Source organism: Brienomyrus brachyistius, unplaced genomic scaffold (genome assembly GCF_023856365.1).
Source record: "Brienomyrus brachyistius isolate T26 unplaced genomic scaffold, BBRACH_0.4 scaffold82, whole genome shotgun sequence".
Taxonomy (NCBI): domain Eukaryota; kingdom Metazoa; phylum Chordata; class Actinopteri; order Osteoglossiformes; family Mormyridae; genus Brienomyrus; species Brienomyrus brachyistius.
This window is the reverse complement of record NW_026042357.1, coordinates 1-17,028: the sequence shown is the minus strand read 5'-3', so window position 1 is coordinate 17,028 and position 17,028 is coordinate 1. Positions and strand designations below refer to the sequence as shown.

Below are 17,028 nucleotides of genomic sequence, written 5' to 3'. Positions count from 1 at the left end.
CCCCCTCCCCCCCCCCCCCCCGACTCCCCCCCCACCCCCCGCCCCACAAGACACACATCGCCAATCATCTCGATCTGTTCCACAGAGGGCCGGCAGGTCGAGACGTGGCTGGTTTCGGCCCTCGGGAGGGGGCAGAGGGCAAAGGTGGTGAGGTGGTCTTCTCTGGACACTGGAGTTTAAAAAAAAAAAAAAAAAAAAAGTCCCGTCGTATTTCACTGTTTTCAGCATTTTGTTCTTAACCTTTGGAAAAGACGCAGCAGGACTGCTGGAGAGAGAGACCCAATTTGCAAAAAAGAAATATATATATATACTCAATGGCACAGTTTTCCCCTCTTAAACGATTCAAAGTCATGCATTTTACTAGTAGTTCTTAAGACCAGCCTGTCATACGCGGCCTCCCTCCCAGCTCGGCGAAGGCTTCAGGATAATTCACTTTAACATGCAGAATCTTTTTTTGTTTGTTTTAAATAAAACACCCCATGTAGCAGCAGTTTTGCCTTTCAAAGGTCCCATCTGATAAGAAAGTTAAACGGCACGAGAAGGGATTCCCGCCGGACTCGACCAGGAACCGTGAGCCTCTTTTCCTGTAAATGATGGTGAGTGATTGTACTGTGAGTGGTGGTGGTGGTGGGGGGGTAGGAGGCATAATCTCAGTACAGGGTAGGGTGTGGCTTTATTTACGTCACTCCAAAGAAAACAGGGTACATTTTCATTCTCACTCATACCCTCATTCCCTAGACTTCCAGGGGGGCGGGAGGAAGGGGGGGGTGGGGTGCAGTTAGGTATCTGTGCAAGAAAAACAAACTAAAGACAGAAAATCATTTCTCTTGGTATTATGCTGGAGGATTTCAAAAAGGGAATGTTTTTAAGACAGCGAATCAGTCTGATCTCGCCCCCTCCCCCGGTAAACCAGACACATACAAGAGCACAACATCCAAGACCTGTAGACAGTCCCGGGCATCTGACTGGACCCTGGACCGTACACCAGGGCGTTGGCTTGATGGGGGATTTCTCCCCTTCGTTTAAAAAGCATGATCAAAAGCAGGGCAAGATTGAATACATTAAATATATCACCCATTAACTATTCATTACAAGATGGCTTGAGCCAAGCCATATCTGCTTAATGGCTTCCGAAGAGATCAAATTTTTCTTCCAAAATAAGCTTCATAAAGCACTTCATCAGTCACTCTACACATCATTCCTATTTATAACCTGAATCTGTGAGGATGCGGTTTGACGAATGCTTTCGAGGTCCAGAGTTCCACCTCTCAAAGTCCTGTTTCTCTCCATTCCTCCGTCCGTCCATCCATCCACCCAAGACCTCCCGTCTTCCCCTCGTATCTACGACCCACGTGTAACCCCCCGGAAAAAAAAAAAAGTGCAAATGAAACAACTTGTTTGTTTGTCTGTTGGTAATACACCTGAATGCTTCGTGAACAGTGCTACATATCTGTTTTTGGGGAAATTAACAAAAGGAGATGTCTTCCTAAAAATAACCTAATTCAGGTTGGTGAGTGTGAGAGCTGGAATGCCCGTAATGATACCGCGATGGCTAAAGGGGGGGCGCTCTCTCGCCCCGGTACAGGACGGGGACACTGCTGCCTCTTCCCATCCCCGGTCAGAGTCACATGTGGTTTTTTTCCAGTCATTGTTCTCCTTGGAAGAAAAAATATTTGATAGAATGGGGGGGGGGGGGGGGGGGGGGGGGGGAAGAGAGATCTTCCACCACTGCAGAGCGCCGTGTTTAGCTTCTGTAAGGCAGGACACATCTGTCTCTTAAATTTAGTTGATGTCAAAGTACAGGCAATCCTTTTTTTAAAATATCTTTAAAAATAAGATTCAGGGCCAGCCGCGACCAAAAAGAATAAATCGAACCATTTCTGCTGCGTGTCTGTCGTCACAGGTGTCGAAAAGAAAAAAATGAAAAGTAGGTTCGTCTCTTAATGCATGTGGATGGTCTTTGACTGGCGTCCCCTGCCCCCGTCGCTGCTCCGTCACGCCACGACGAACTCCGACTTCATGTCGGCTTTGACGTCGGGCTTCCACACGGAGTCGTCAAAGTCCAGGTCGAGGGAGCCATCGCTGGACACGCTGCTGTTGCTGTTGCTGCGGCCCGACTTGCGGTTGGACAGCCACGGGTAGGGGGCACGCGAGTCCCGCCGGGCCTTCCTCCGCAGTCGCTTCTGCTGCATCAGCAGCTGCAGCTGCTCCACCTTGCAGCGAGTGGCCCTGTTCTCCGTCTGCCGCAGCCGGTCGCCTGGGGAACCGGGATTGGGGGGGGGGGGGAGGGGATGGGGGGGAGAGAGATGGAAAGGCGGTCAGATGGAAGGCCCCTCCCATCAGCAGCAGCGGCACGCATGGCCCATAAAAAGCATAAGGCCTGTCAAGGCAGATGCCTGCAGCATCCCGGTATGGAGGGGAGACGCTTTCCTCTGAGGAGCCCTGTCAGTGTTATCTGAGGACGAGTCTAAAATAAGTCCAAAATGACAGTGGCATCAGTGGCATTGGGACCAGGTGGCCCTCCCCACCTCCATCTATACAGGGCGCTAACGGGGCCCCACGTCTGCCTCTGGTGGGGGGTTAGAGAGAGCCTTCTCTAGTCCCTTATCTCTGGCTGTTCCTGATCACTGTTGCATTGATCTGCGAGATGAGCGTGGACTCGAACGCGCAGAGCCGATGCGGGTTGGTCTAAGGACATCGCCTGCTGTTCCTCTTTCTTTTTTTTTAAAGGAATCTGCTCTCGAACTTCCTCATTGTCAAATGCAAAAAAAAGCACCGCTTCAATACAAAGGTATCAGGTCGAACCGTTTTCCTGTTATGAAAAGTAAACAGTGACAATTCGATGACCCAGACGAGGAGGGACAAATGCAGCACAACTGCAATGAGGCGTCCGAGCCGTCGAGGCCCTGGAATAACTGCTCCCTGGGGGGCACCGTTACGGCCCCCCTGCTTGGCTCTTACACACGGCCAGCCTTTAATTTCATTTATAAATATATTCAGAGGGATCAAAGGAAGGAAAGAGAACTGCAGTGGAATAGCTATCGCCATTAGCATCTATCTGGGAATTAAATAATTAAATAAGAGCTGGGCTGGATCGATGCGTTCTGGCGTGTTCTGTCTCTGTGGCGGGCATGCGCCTGTGCACCCGTACGCGCACACGCGGCTTTTACTGTCGATCGATGGCGAAATGAAAAGAGCTATTGATTAAGCCTCAGCTGTAGCGCAGCCATCCGTCTATGGGCGAGAATGCCCGTATTGGCTTTCGATGGAAAACGCAAGCGAATGGAAATTGTACGCAGGGAGTGTCGGCCCCACTCCCCCCTCCCCCAGCCCTGCCAGCCGCCGCTCCCTGGTGTGGGCCTCAGGAAGGGCAAAACCTCTTAAGAGGGCCAAGCAGGAGGGATGAGTATCTGCCCCAAAGTGCCAAAGGCGAAGGGTAAAGGAATGGGGGAGTGTGGGGGGGGGGGGGGTGATACAGGAGCTGCCACTGGTTTCCACCCCCTAAAACTCAAAAATTCACACTAATTATCTACATCCTAGAGCTGACAAGTCAGCGATGGCAGAGATTTCAGCGGCACCTATAAACACCAGCTCTGCGCGAATCAGCGAAAGCCCAGAAATAAACCTTCGAGATGTCAGGCGTTACAAGATGAATGCCGTGCCTCACGAATGCCCGCCTTAGTGCCGGCCTGGCATTTGGCCACGGCCCAGAAAAGGCTGTATGTTGCTGAGTCACCGGGATCTGAATCGTCTGGAGAAAGGTCGTCCCCACTTAAGCTCCGCCCACATCGTACTAAAGCTAGTAATTTAATGGCTCCTCTCCACTAAAACTATCAGGTGCCTTCGAGAGGCTGTTGGACAGTGATTAAATGCTTCATTTAATTTTCGCCCTGAAAAAAAGCACAAAATCTGGGAAGAAGATTCACAGCTGTGAAGAGTGTGGAGCTAGAAAAAAAATACGATATATACGAGAATATATATACTATTCCCAGAAGGCAGTGTGGGTGCTCGAAGAAACAGCCCAGAACATCAGCTCCTGAACCCGGGTGGAAGATGGTAGCGACCGTAGGCTTTCTGCCACTTCTGCCTCCTGGGAGGTGTCCTTTACTCTGACAGCAGAGTTAGCTAGCGGTGAGACACCTGTGACCCGACATGTGGATTCATCGGTCCATCATGAATGGCGTGTCACTGCCGGGCTGCCCTCCCTGCAAACGTCCGTCATCCTTTTAAAGGCGGATCTCCGGTCTTCACTGCAGAATGGCACGAACCGGGAATGACTTTAGACGCATTGCAGGCATCAGAGGTGGCAACACTCCAAGTCCATTTATGATCACAGAGAGGAGGAGTAAATTTAATACGATTAAGGACAGAGATTAACGCTGAAGTCGGAGAGCAGGAAAGTACTGCCTGACGCCAACCCCCCCCCCACCACCACCACTTCATCAACATCACAAGCCACAGTAAAACTGCCAGTCTTCTAACAAAAAAATACCTGTCCTGCCTTCTTCAAAAAGCCAGCCACCCCCCCCAGTCACCGCCTTCATGTGGCTTTCTTTCGTGGGTCTTCAGGATCGCCTGACACGCAACAAGCTCCGACAACAACACGCCCAACAGTCGTGCTCCAGATGTGGACATTAAACAGGCCTTCCTTAGCCGCCATTCCCTTCAAGCACAGCTTAATTAGTGGCTGCCTCCCCTTCCTTGGTGATTGTCTTGCGGCTTTCGCTGTTTGTCAGGGTAGCGATCTTCCCGTAGAAGCGGACAGCCGACTCCAGCGACTCACTTTCCAAGGAATGTTCTTCTGACAACACTTCACCATCCTGCCCCCCCCCCCGCTTCTCTAAGCTCCTTCAAAACCCCCCCATCCCAACACACCTTTACACCTCATTCCCGAACACTAAAACTCTCCTGTGGACCTGTGACTCAACAAGCTAACATACACGAATCGACTCTGGTCCGGATCACGGATATCGGGAGGTAGGTCTGCAGTGCCCCCCCCCCCCCCCCCAGCAAACTGTGGCTCCCGGGGGAATGGGAGTCAAGCCAGTGAAAGGCGGGTACAGAGCTGTCAGGAGAGACGGCCACACAATGCGATCCTTGTTCATCCATCTCAACTCTTTATTTTTGGGAAATTCAGGACAGAATGGAGAATCGGAGACAAACACAACAGGCAAACCCAAGAAAAGGCGAGGAGTGGGGCAGGGGCAGAGTATTTGCGGACACACATTTATATACGGAATGGCAGGGGGGGGCCTCGACGTCCCAGCATGACTGCTCCCATCGGGGAGGTGGGGGGGTGGGCCAAAATACCCAAGGGCATTCAAACAAGTGGTGAAAAGAGGAGACGCCCCCCCCAGACCTCCTAACCATACTGGCCCACCCTCCATTGTCCCACTTCAACCTTAGGCCGAGCTAAACCAACTTGACACACCGAGGAGAGCTGGGGGGGTGGGGTCCCACTGAGGGTACTCTCCCCCGCCTGTGGAAGACGGCAGCTGTGAGGCTCCAGGCCCCAAAGCACAGCCAGAGGGTTCCTGATCCCCGCAGCCTTCATGACTTCCCAGGCAGGCTGGCAAAACAATGGCCTGGACCATGCCGGGGGAGGAGAGGGGACGGAGGTGGGAGCCTTGCTAAGCACAGGAATTCACTCCCCAGTCACAACCGCCCAGCCCCCCCACTGCCATGGCGTCATGGTCTTACTCACGCGTAGGAAGATCAGATTGGATCTCGCCTGTTCTGACTGACGGGCGATAAAGGTGGCCGGACGCTCGTACCCAGCCGTGCAAGGTGCCGACTGGCATGCACTAGCTGATAACGTCACTGAGGAGCAAAGTATCTATAGGGAAATAATTCATCGAGTCCAACCGCCGAAAAGGTGGAGCATTCTGGGGCGACACCTCGAACCCACCTGTTAAATATGCACTAACATTAAAACAAAAGTCACTGCTGGAGAGATAATCAGCAGGCAAGCAGTGGACTGGAGCGGAAGGCCGTCTCCAGACACGGTTATGTAAGCTGAAATACGGCATCCCCAGCTCAAATACTTCTTGTTTTCAGAGGAAGAACCAATTAATCTGTGGGCAGGAGCTGGCTGGATATAAAGTACGGTTTTATGAATGGACACTCAGTTCTGTGTTGCTCTCGCCTTGATAACACAATGAGCATTCTCGCAGCGCTCCCATTTTTGTATAAATCTGTCTATTTAAAGTTGGAGGGGAAACACAGGCGCCATTGAAGGCTGCACTTGGAAAGCCGAGGCGCATTTTACAGATGAGGTTAGAGTTTTGGAGCGCGGCAGCGGAAACGGTGGGACGGCCCATTGACTGGAGAGAAGGGCGTGGGGGGAGGGGCAGCGGGACCTTTCGGACACAGGGGGGGGTTAGGAAAATAGGCAGGCATTTATGTGGAGTGCGTGGACCTGTCACAAACACAAGCAGCGACCAAAAAAGGAACTCTTCAGCTTCCTCGTCTGTGGGGGGGGGGGGCTCCCGGGCCCTCACACTTTAGCGTAATGCAAAAGGAGTCGGACTTGAAATAAATCACAGATTTTCCTATGCTAATCACAGCCGCCGGTGCGAAGGGGATCGCTAAGGACTGTTTTCGTCAAGCCTGGGAATGACGCATGAACTGTGCTTTATATAAAATCGCTCACCTTCCCCCACATGGCGATCAACGTGTCACGTTCAGGAAGCGGGGGTCGCACACATGTACCGAGTCGCTACCCCTCAAACACCGTGCCCCTCCCCCTCTGCGCCTGTGCTGTCTCAGAAAAGAATCCCCCCCCCCCCCGGCGGGAACCCAACCCCTTGGGGGTGGGGGGGAACAGGGCCCATCCGCAAGCTGACAAAAACCGCCTTGTTGAGCTTCGGCCACTTCATTCCCAAGAGCCCCCCCCGCCCCCCCCCCACCCCAGCTTCTCACCCACACAGGAATCTCCCAGCCTGCCTCGGCTTCCCCTCTCTCTCCCTCTGCCTCCTCCTCCTCCTCCTCCTCCTCCTCCTCCCCCCCCAGGCTTTTTAAGTCCAGCTCAGTCACTCCACACCTTCCTTTTGACCGCAGGCCTGAAATAGCCCCGGGAAACAAAGATGGAGGCCATCTGACACCCCACCAGGAAGCTCAGTCCGTGACCCTTAATGCCCCAGACATGTGACTCGGGAATTCGAAGCGGAACATTCCAGGGTTGTCATGGTGACTCAGTGGCAAGTCAGGGATCCCCACTTTGTGGCCATGAGCTTCCCATTAAGCCCCTGGTTTCCAAAAACATGCAGACTGGCATCTCCGAATTGGCCATAGGGTGCCCCGCCCCGCCCAGTGCACTTTGTTCCCTGACAGTCAGAGGGAGTGGGAACTTACCGGAGGGTTTGCACATGTGGATCTGGCTCTGGCACTGAACCAAGGGGTTAGAACGGCGGGGCTGGGAGCAGGCACTGAGGTAGCTCTGGCGGAGAGGCCGGCGAGCCCGGGGTGGTGGGGGGCGGAGGGGCGGGCGGCGAGGGCGGCCCGCACTGGGTCTGGCAGCGCAGCTGCGTCAGAGAGGCGGGTACGCCCTGATAGTGGCGGGTGGCGCTCAGGAGGTCATTGAGGATCTGCAGGATGGTGCCGATATCCCGCCGCGGCCGCCCGCTGCTGTCTTGGCAGTTTGGATGCAGGGTGCCTGGGGGGAAACGGGGGGGGCAGCTTTACCGGTCGGGCCCCATCTAGAGGTTCGGGTTGCGGGTAAAAAATCTGGGCCAAGTGGCCACCAGGAGCACCCATGCCCCCTGCTTACCAGAGAATGTTCCTGAGAAAACGCCGGGGCGCGTGGTTGACAAAACTCTCGATGATGGCACCTGGCTTGCGGGGACCGTGCGCTGGGGGGGCTGCTATTGCTGGGGGCCTTGGCACTGCAGTTAGTCTGCTGGGACAGAAACCGACATAGTTAAGGCGCAGCTGTGGGGTAGAGCGGGTCACTGTTCTCGTTTGCAGCAGGGTGAACTCATATCTGGGCACACGACTGTCACAAAGCTCCAGTTACAAAAGGGCCGACGCAGGATGGTGGCGGGGGGGCCGCGAGACGTAGAGAAAGTGAAAGAAAGCCACAACAAGGGGGATTTAGAGGGAGGACTGGCAGAGGGCGGCCGTTTTGGAAAGACGGGTACACTGGCAGGAATTTCGTGTGACTTCTTTGATTGCGCATTGTCACCGCAGTTCATGGGAAACATCTTATACAGTTATCGGGGCGGGGGGGGGGGGGGTACATGCAGGGAGCTGCGGCTAGACACGGATGAACCGTCCGGATGGGCCATCAGGTAATCAATCACTGGGCATCACATGTTTAAACACCCCCCCCCCCCAAACTCCAGCTGAGAGACATACCTCAGGGCAGGGGCGTGGCAGGGCTGGAGCTCACAGCCGGGGGGAGGTGAGAGCGGAGGAGTCCATTGGGGAGAGGTGAGAGCCGGGGAGGGGGACTGCACTGGCCCGCAAGAGGATGATGGGTAGGCAGGGGGGCATGGCCCTGCACCGGGCTGGAAGCGGGGAAGGCTGAGGGGTCTGACCGAGGAGACGGGGCGTCGGGTGAAGGTGGGGGACATGTGGGAGGGTGGGGGTGTGTGGTAGGGTGGGGGGGGTGCGCATGTGGGTGGGGGGTAGGGGTGATGCGGGGAGCCGCACGTGTGCTCCACTGTTGCCGGGCACTGCGGCGGACGCCCCTGCAGCCTCGGGGGCCCCCCGGGCGATGACGTGCCGATGCTGTAGCTGCTGACCCCCGGACTGCTGTGCTGCCAACTGCAGCTGCACGAACATCATGTGATCGCCGACGCGCAGGGCCAGGGTCAGCGGGCGAGCGGCCCGACAGGAAGTCGCTGACCTGCACACAGGAAGGAGAGCGGCGTTAAGAGAGCGTCAGCAACACTAAGGCACGAAAGCAAAGCCAGCCAGGCACCGGGTGTCGGGGTTGGACCCCAAAATAGACCCCAGGATAGAGTTGAGCGCTAAGCTCAGAGTAGAAGGCCCATGGATGCAGTCTAAGCCCGATGCTGTAACCGCCTCGCTAATGGTGAGGATGCAATGGAGTAGGAAAGCAATGGAGTAAAAAAGCAGTCAAAGGAAGAACCATATATCACCCCGCCTCCCCCCCCCCACCTCCCACGAGCCGCAACCCTGCACCCTACCGCTATTCAGCAGGCACACAAAGCACGGCCTTCTGGCCCGGCCGCGGGAAGGCGGCTGCAGATGCGGGCCGCGAACCCACCCCGCAGGCGTGCATAATGCCCAATTGTTCTGGCAGCCATGCCGGATCTGGAGCGGTCTGCCCATTTTTGGGAGCATCCCAGGAAGGAAGCCAGGGCTTGCTCCACTAAGCTCTGAAGCACCCCCCCCATGCCGAATCTGGAACAAGCTGCACAGGGAGCTTAAGTCAGTCCGGCTCCAGAACCGGCACAACAATCCCTGCTTGTCCGGCTATCTGCTGCAGCTGCTCGGGGCTGCCACTCTTTTCGGAAGCTGGAAGTTGGGTGAGAGCTGGACTCCCCGGATCACGGGGGACTGACAGGGATTTTAGGAAAGCGGGAGGCTAACGCCGCTATTTTTTGATGACGGTCATGTGACCCAAAAGGACACATTTCAGACACACGAAAAATTAGAGAAACACACGCATGAAGCAGAGCCAAGCCGGCTTTCTGGGGAAGTGGATTCTTCCAGCAGGAATGCGCTTGGAGCGCCTAAAGTGCTCCCAGCAGACCCATAATGCACTGCGCTGCGCTGGCGCACTCTGACCTGTCGTTGACCCCCAGAATCGCAGAGGTTCTGCCCTCCATCATTTCTCCCCCAAGTCCTTTGCTTATTTATTCTTCCATCGACCGACAGCTTCTGCAGTCGGGGTGACCTTTGGCCACTTGCGCATGAAGTGCCTTATTGACACAGGGGACAGCAGCAGGCCGGCAGAGGGGGGGGCTCGGAACGCCCCCCCCCCCCACCGAAGTAAGGCCATGACGCCATGAAAAAAAAAAGTGTTCTTGATCTAAACTAAAAGATCTAATTAAGCTTGTGACGGCCTCCAACACACCACTGCCCTGTAATCTCAGAGGAACTCCTTGCACTGAAGCCACTGCAGGGGCCACACGCAGAGTGGGGGGGGGGCTCTCCCTCTCAGGGATACAACGGCCAGGGACATCGAGCTTCACGCTCCCCTTCAAATCCTCTCACCGCCCCCGCCACACATCCCAGGATAACATTCCCTTAGTCAGAGGGACCGAGACCACGAGGACAAACAGCCTTTCCTTAAAATCAAAGACTTCACTGAGCTTGTGGTAAAACCTACAGTAAGCCATCGGTAGCTATTCTCCTGCTCCAAGGTTGCAGATCTGGGACTTGGTAAAACACCACGTCTTCGTCTGTTTGCCTTGCCTGAGCTCGCCTTGCTGAAGGTAGTAATCACAGTGAATGACAGACACTCTGTCTCTACCCTATGACTTGCAGAGATCACCAGGAGGTTACGTGCTATACGCTAATCTACAGAGGAGATCTCCTCATCGTGCAGAGTCCCCAGAATGAGAGCCTAACAGGGGTGTTGCTCAGAGAGGAGTCATATCTGAGTACCCAAAGAAGACCACCTGCTTTTAAATTAAACACTATTTCATTAAGGAACAATAAGCAGATAGTGTGGATTTCTTCTCTCTACAGAAGAATAAAAGGTCTGCAAATGCTACACAACCCTAACCAAAAAAAGCCCCAAATTGATAAATCATAATCATTTTCAATATTTTATTGCTTCAATACACAGAGGCACCAGACAATTGCTGAGGAAGCCCTTGGGAAGCCACTTAATCACTCGTGGCAACAACACTAAGAATCCAGGGGAACCTCAGAACACCTGAAAATGCATCACTCTGAGTCGACAGGAAATCCCCGGTGACTGTCTCGACATGCCCCGTATGGTGAAAGATCGCCTTTGGCTGAGGATGGGTGGGGGAAGCAGGGCATCTTCCAGCATGCCTACAAAAACAGACCCCCTCACCTGCAGCCTGGAAGCACCTATAACCCTCTGGCGGGGGACCCACCCCAGCTGCCCAGCCCCCACCCCACCCCCTAGCTCAGAAATCAAAGGAGTCAGCAGAGCACATGCCGACACGCTGCTGTCGTGTGATTCGCCGATCCTAAGCAGGTGTGCGGAGCAGTCAGAACTTGAAACGATGATGCGTTGTGGAGAAGGTGCTCAGCCAAACAGGATAGCCTCGACTAATTAACGCCTTGGAGGCTGAACAAAGCACCGCTTCCAGCTACCTGTAGGCATAGCCTCGAACCCACTCTCATCCAGTGCAAGAAAAACCCGGAAGACAGGATCCAGATGTTAACCGCACTGAACCTGCATTTTCACTCGCCTGTTTAGTTACGAAAAAAAAAAAAAATTAAAACCTTTAAAATGAAAATCAGAGTTAGTATTCTGCTTGGGGAGAATAAAATTGTCTTGTGATGAGAAATATATGGGCGCCATGTGTAAAACGCGGCTAGGAACAGGGAGAAGCTGTACTTTACAGGTTTTATATGTTACAGGAGGAAAATTATTTAATGAAAGACCACTTTAAGGACGAGCATTTCAGCCAGACATCTGCCGCTCCGTGTCTTCTCGATCACTCCAGGTATCCGTGTGATAATCAAAAAAAAAACACACACACACACACACACACACACCAAAATCATGCAAAATGGAAACAGCCTTTGATCCGCAAGGATTAATTAAACTCTGACCGCGTTTCCGCGACGACGGTGAGATGAGACGCGACTTAACCTGATGGCAGTTACTCAATGAAAAACGAAAAGCACCAAAACAAATGAAGCCAACATTTGCATTCGTTTCGAATCCTTCAAAGGCGTCATGAGCACAGACTCATGCGAGTGTTTATTTACTGCTTAAGTACATCCATTGCAGGGATGAAAGACAATGTAAGACGATCATTAATAATAAACATAACAAATGCTTTGACCCCAGACCTGATTTAAATGTATATGGGGGGGGGTAGCCCCTAAGCGTGGTTTCTCTCAGCACTTGCGAGGGTGACACACCCACTTAGTTTTGCTGCTCTAATTGCCTTAATTACAGACTGAGCCCTCAGATGGTGAATTCTGCATGTTGCCCCCACCTCTTCCTGGATCGCCTCCAGTCACGACGCCCGGCACTTGAATGACAAAGGGAGCCAGCAAATGAAAGGCCTCGGTGGTCACGATATACAGCTTAGCCGTTCAGGATGAATGCAGGCCTCTCAGAAGGCCTGCTTAAGTGCTATTACAAACAGCAGGCCCTGACTTTTGAAAAGCATAGTCGTATAAACTCGACGTCCGATGTGAGCGAGAGGAAGGCGTTTAAACGAACCTTCCAGAAAAGGGAGGAGCCTATTTCTGGCCATCTTTGCGATCTAACGTGTGGAAATCCACAAAGAAGTCGAAGAGGAGCCACAACATTAGACTGAAAAGCACATTGGTCTCTCGGACGCGTCAGTGCTTGAAGAGCACAGGTGCACACGCGCACACACACGCATGCATGCATGCTATGACATAGCTGTCGCAGAAAGAGCCCGGGGCGTTGCAGTTTTACTTGGGTATTGATCTATCGCCTTCAGAGATGGCTTTCGATTTCTCCCACTTGCCAATTGGTCAATCTTATTAAGAACCAAAGATTTCCAATTGTGTTAGAGCAGCAGATTAACAAAACTGATGAGGGAAAAACAGACAAATGGTCTAGTGGAGGATTGGAGGAGGGGGGGGGGGGGGGGGAAGCGACGCCTATTGACTGAAACATTGACACGTGACATTTTCAAATCCTGCAAACATATTTTGCCAAATGACTGTTTCAATAAAGTGATTAAAATGTTCAGGGGCTTTAATGAGAGGCGGACCCCCGTCGGAGATCAGGGTGACCTGGCGAGAGCCGGGAGTCACAGGACATCTTCACTCTGCGCTGCCTCTCCCTCCAGCCAGGAAAGTGCCGGCACTCAGGGCACTTACAGGAATCCCTGACTCACCAGGGCCCAGCCGACCAGCACGTCTAAAGATAAACGATGAACGGCCGAGGACTCGCACAGCGCGGAAGCATGCAGCACACGGCCCAACAAACAGACACGCAGCCGGGGTCATGACCAAGCGTCACGCACACTGATGTCTTAGCAGTTAGCCTGAAATAGGACCAGACGAAAAAAATTATAATAATCATTTATACGTTAATCCGGCATAACGTATTCTGAATCTCCCCCTTTAAAATTGAACTGTCAATTTTTAACTATTGATAAACTCCTCCGATGATATCTAACCCCGAGGCCTCTAGAGTAAATCTTCCAGTGCCATCTAGGAAGCGACTTGTACAGGCTTGGACACTTCAATGTTGTTTAAAAAAAATTATATCAAATATTTAAAATTTAATTTTAGCAGACGTTTTTATTCAAAGTGAAATACATGCTTTGTGAAAGCAGGGTTCCTGGAAAAATTGGTGTTAAGGGCTTTCTTCCACATACTCTGCTACTCGAGATTTGAACCAGAGACCATCAGATCATGGATATTTGTGGAAGTTGCTTGTGGGAATTCACAGTTTACCCAGTTGGCAGCCTCCTCTTCAAAATTTACACCTCTCTACTCTCGAACGGGGATGATTTAGGGCAGAAACGGCGAGGGTCGTTTTCCCCACAAGTCCCATGTTGGGAGAGAGTCATTCAATGGTGCAAAGCTGGCAAGGAGTCATAACACAGGAAGGTACAGAACCGGCAGTTTTTCCTCTGTAGAATTCAATACTATAGTTCATTCTGAGGGGCAGTCAAGACGTCTAGGCTGAAATAAAGGATCAACAAAAGAATTTGTCACAGCCACTGTCAGGGATCATAGTCCTCCTTCGGCTTGCAGTTCTTTTGTTTATATGCTGGTCTAACAGCGGTGGGCTGGTTATAAGGATCAGCAACAGATCAGGAATAAGGGGAGGGCTGCACAGGAATGGCTGGATTCGATTGGGTGGCATATGAACGGCACTTAATTTACCCAATGGGCAAGCAAATGGTGCTATAAAAAAAGACAAAGAACGAACAATTTCACTTTCACAATCTGAAAGCAAGTGATGAATGCTGTAGACGCTGCCCAACCCCCCCCCCCCCAACAGCCAACTACATTTGTCATGAGTGAGAGTGACCTCATCCAATTGGATTCCTTTTTGTAATCTTACACGAACTGGACAAAGTCTCATTCACAGCAGCTCTGAGCCGATCGTGTACAGCCAGTGTTTCTTGCAAACAGCCGTCCGGAAAAGGCTTAGGAGTTTACGGGGTTTCTCCTGGTCATATGACAGTAGAGAAACTTGACCAGAGTAGCACCTTAATGTAGTATGTTTGAAAAATTGCTTATACATTTAAGGGGGCTTGTTTTTGCCAACACTAATGACAGCAATATCACTGTTTCTCCGATATTGTCTGTAACAGTTATTGGAGGTCAATGAGCACCCAAAGCACTCCTCCCTAAATGACAGGAGGGGTGAAAGTATTTGTCACAAAAAAAACAAAGGTTTCAGGCTTGAGTTTCCAGTGGATGCCGGACTGAGTAAACATCCATCTGTATAATTAGATTAAAGTGTTTCAACCGAACTCGCTTTGGTAAGAAGGTGTTTGCTAAGCAGCTGAAGAACAAACGTTGGATTATCACAACAGAAACCCCCCCCCCAAACCCAAGCTGCAGACGTGCATTTTCCTTGGTGACCAGGTGCTGTGCTGGTAAACAATCCCCACACCCCACACACTGTTCTTTTCATGCCATCTAATGCCATGGCAAGAGACCTAGAAAGCAGTGCCAGGCTTGCAACCACGCAACGCAAATTACAGAGTACACAAAAAAGCGGAAACACGGGAAAAGGGGGGGGGGAGTGCCCTGCAATAATTACAAGGCTCCCTATCCGCACAACACTTTCTATCTTACAACAGAGACGCCTGAAATGGATCCATCCCACTCCGGAAACCTGCATCTGTGCTTCCAGCCACCCCATGCTGATAACACGGGGCTTATCGAGGTAGATTCTGCAAAGACCCATCCATACACAGAACCTGATCTCAGTATCTCAGTCCAACGCTGGAGAGTGGAGCCATTTAAACAGATTTCTGGGTGGGGGGCCTTGCTTGAATAGCCACACTCCCATACTCTAGCGCACCATCATACTATCCTTGCCACTTTTAGAAACTTGGGGCATCTGTTCGGTTAGAAGACCCCTCTTAAGAGCCCCCCAGCTCTGATTGATTCTCGATATCTCCTGGGTGTGCCCTTACACAAGCTAAAAACTCCTGTATCGATATTTTCCTGGGTTACTCATTCCGTATACATTTCCATACATCTATTACACTACAGAATCCGCATGACCTACAAGCCATTCACAAGTCTAATTTTCCTTCCCCTTTAAATTAACATTTCAATTAACCCCAAAATAACCCATCATTTTCATTTCACAAGCCCGGTAATATTTTGGCATTTAAGCTTTTGCTTTTTTCTCGATACGTTTTTTTTTTTATTATTCTTGTCAAGCCTCTGAATGACTCACCAGGAAGCTCAATTACAACATCAGACAATACCGTACATTCTTGAGAAAATGCGAACCCGAGCGAAGGAAGTCATACCTTCTGATTTACTCACGACTGTCACTTCCTCCTGCTGCTGCCTGTGGGAGCCAGCTGCCTACAGCAGTGCTTCTCAACCTGGTCCTCCTGGACCCCCAGATGGTCCGCGTTTTTGCTCCCTCCAGCTCTCTGCCAGAAAGCCCATATTACTGCTACCAGGAGCTGGGAGGCAGCAAAAACGTGGACTGTCTAGGGTTCCTTGGGGACTGGACTGAGAAAGACTGGCCAATAGAAGAAGAGTCTCCAAGCTATTCAGCACCGTCTCTCCCAGAAACCGCACTTAAGAGGAGATGTGAGGCTGGGCAATCCACATAATTAAGGAGGGCATTTCTCCCCCCTCCCCCCTGCACTGACAAACACAGTCATCTATCATCACCGACTCTACTGCTTACACAATAAAGGCAGGATATCCAGGTTAAGAATATCACAAGGCCACCCCAGACTCTGACATTGTATTTTTAAATCATTCATGCTTAAAATATTCCTTTGAAGTAATACTTCAAGGAAACAGACCCTACAACATGAATATTGATTTCAGTTTGCAGAATTACAACCTCCTCTAACAGGGCTTTGCGTTTGTATACATTTCAAAGAAATGAGCCGAAGAAACTGTCATACTTAAAAGCACCATTATCGGGGGCAATGTCAATTTATTTAACAACCTCGTAATTGATCAAAACGACAAGTCACGTGACCCGCTCGGCAAATGTCACGGGCTGCTGAGGGTATGGTGTGCATATTAACGCCTGCAAAAAAATGCGTATAGGCAATGCATTCAACTAGCAACGTTCCTCTCATGCTAAGAGCACATGCGTTCAAAAATAAACATGCAAGACAAGCATGCAAGGCAGTCTTCAGTTCCCATGCGTTTTGAATTGGGGACCTTCGTTACAGGCAAGAACTGTTAACGCATGGAGACAGCTGCAGCGATACCTGCGCAACAGTCACACGATGCAGCGTCCTGACAAACCAGACCTTCTCGTATCCTTAAACCCAACCGAGATAACACATGAGAGTAGAACAAACTGCCCCCCCTCCCCCACCTCACCAGCTGCTTTTGTACAGGTGTGTATGTGCTGCCAGTACAGTGTTGAAATACCAAACGTGCATGCTGTGAAATCCTTTTTAAAAACACAAATTCAACCACAGAGACGATCGTATCGGCAAGAACAATGTCTAATAAATAAACACCCCATTTACCTGAGTTTCCGTTAAACTCTCCAAGGCTTGCATTACAGACTGCTCCGGTCTTGATACTTGGGACTACGGCGGGGGGGGGGGGGGGGGGGGGTGCACAAAAACAAACTGGTTACCGGACAGGCCTTGTGCAAAGAGTTAAAAGACTGTCACAACAAGATGACAGTAAGGTGACATTTCATCATAGCACAGTGAAGTGTTGCTTACCATTAAGCCTGCT

At 51.5% G+C, this 17,028-nt stretch overlaps 1 pseudogene; it reads right to left on the bottom strand.

Annotated features, from left to right (window-relative positions):
- Positions 1–1,712: 1,712 nt before the first annotated feature.
- LOC125726973 (midnolin-like) lies at positions 1,713–16,874 on the bottom strand (annotated as a pseudogene).
- Positions 16,875–17,028: the final 154 nt, after the last annotated feature.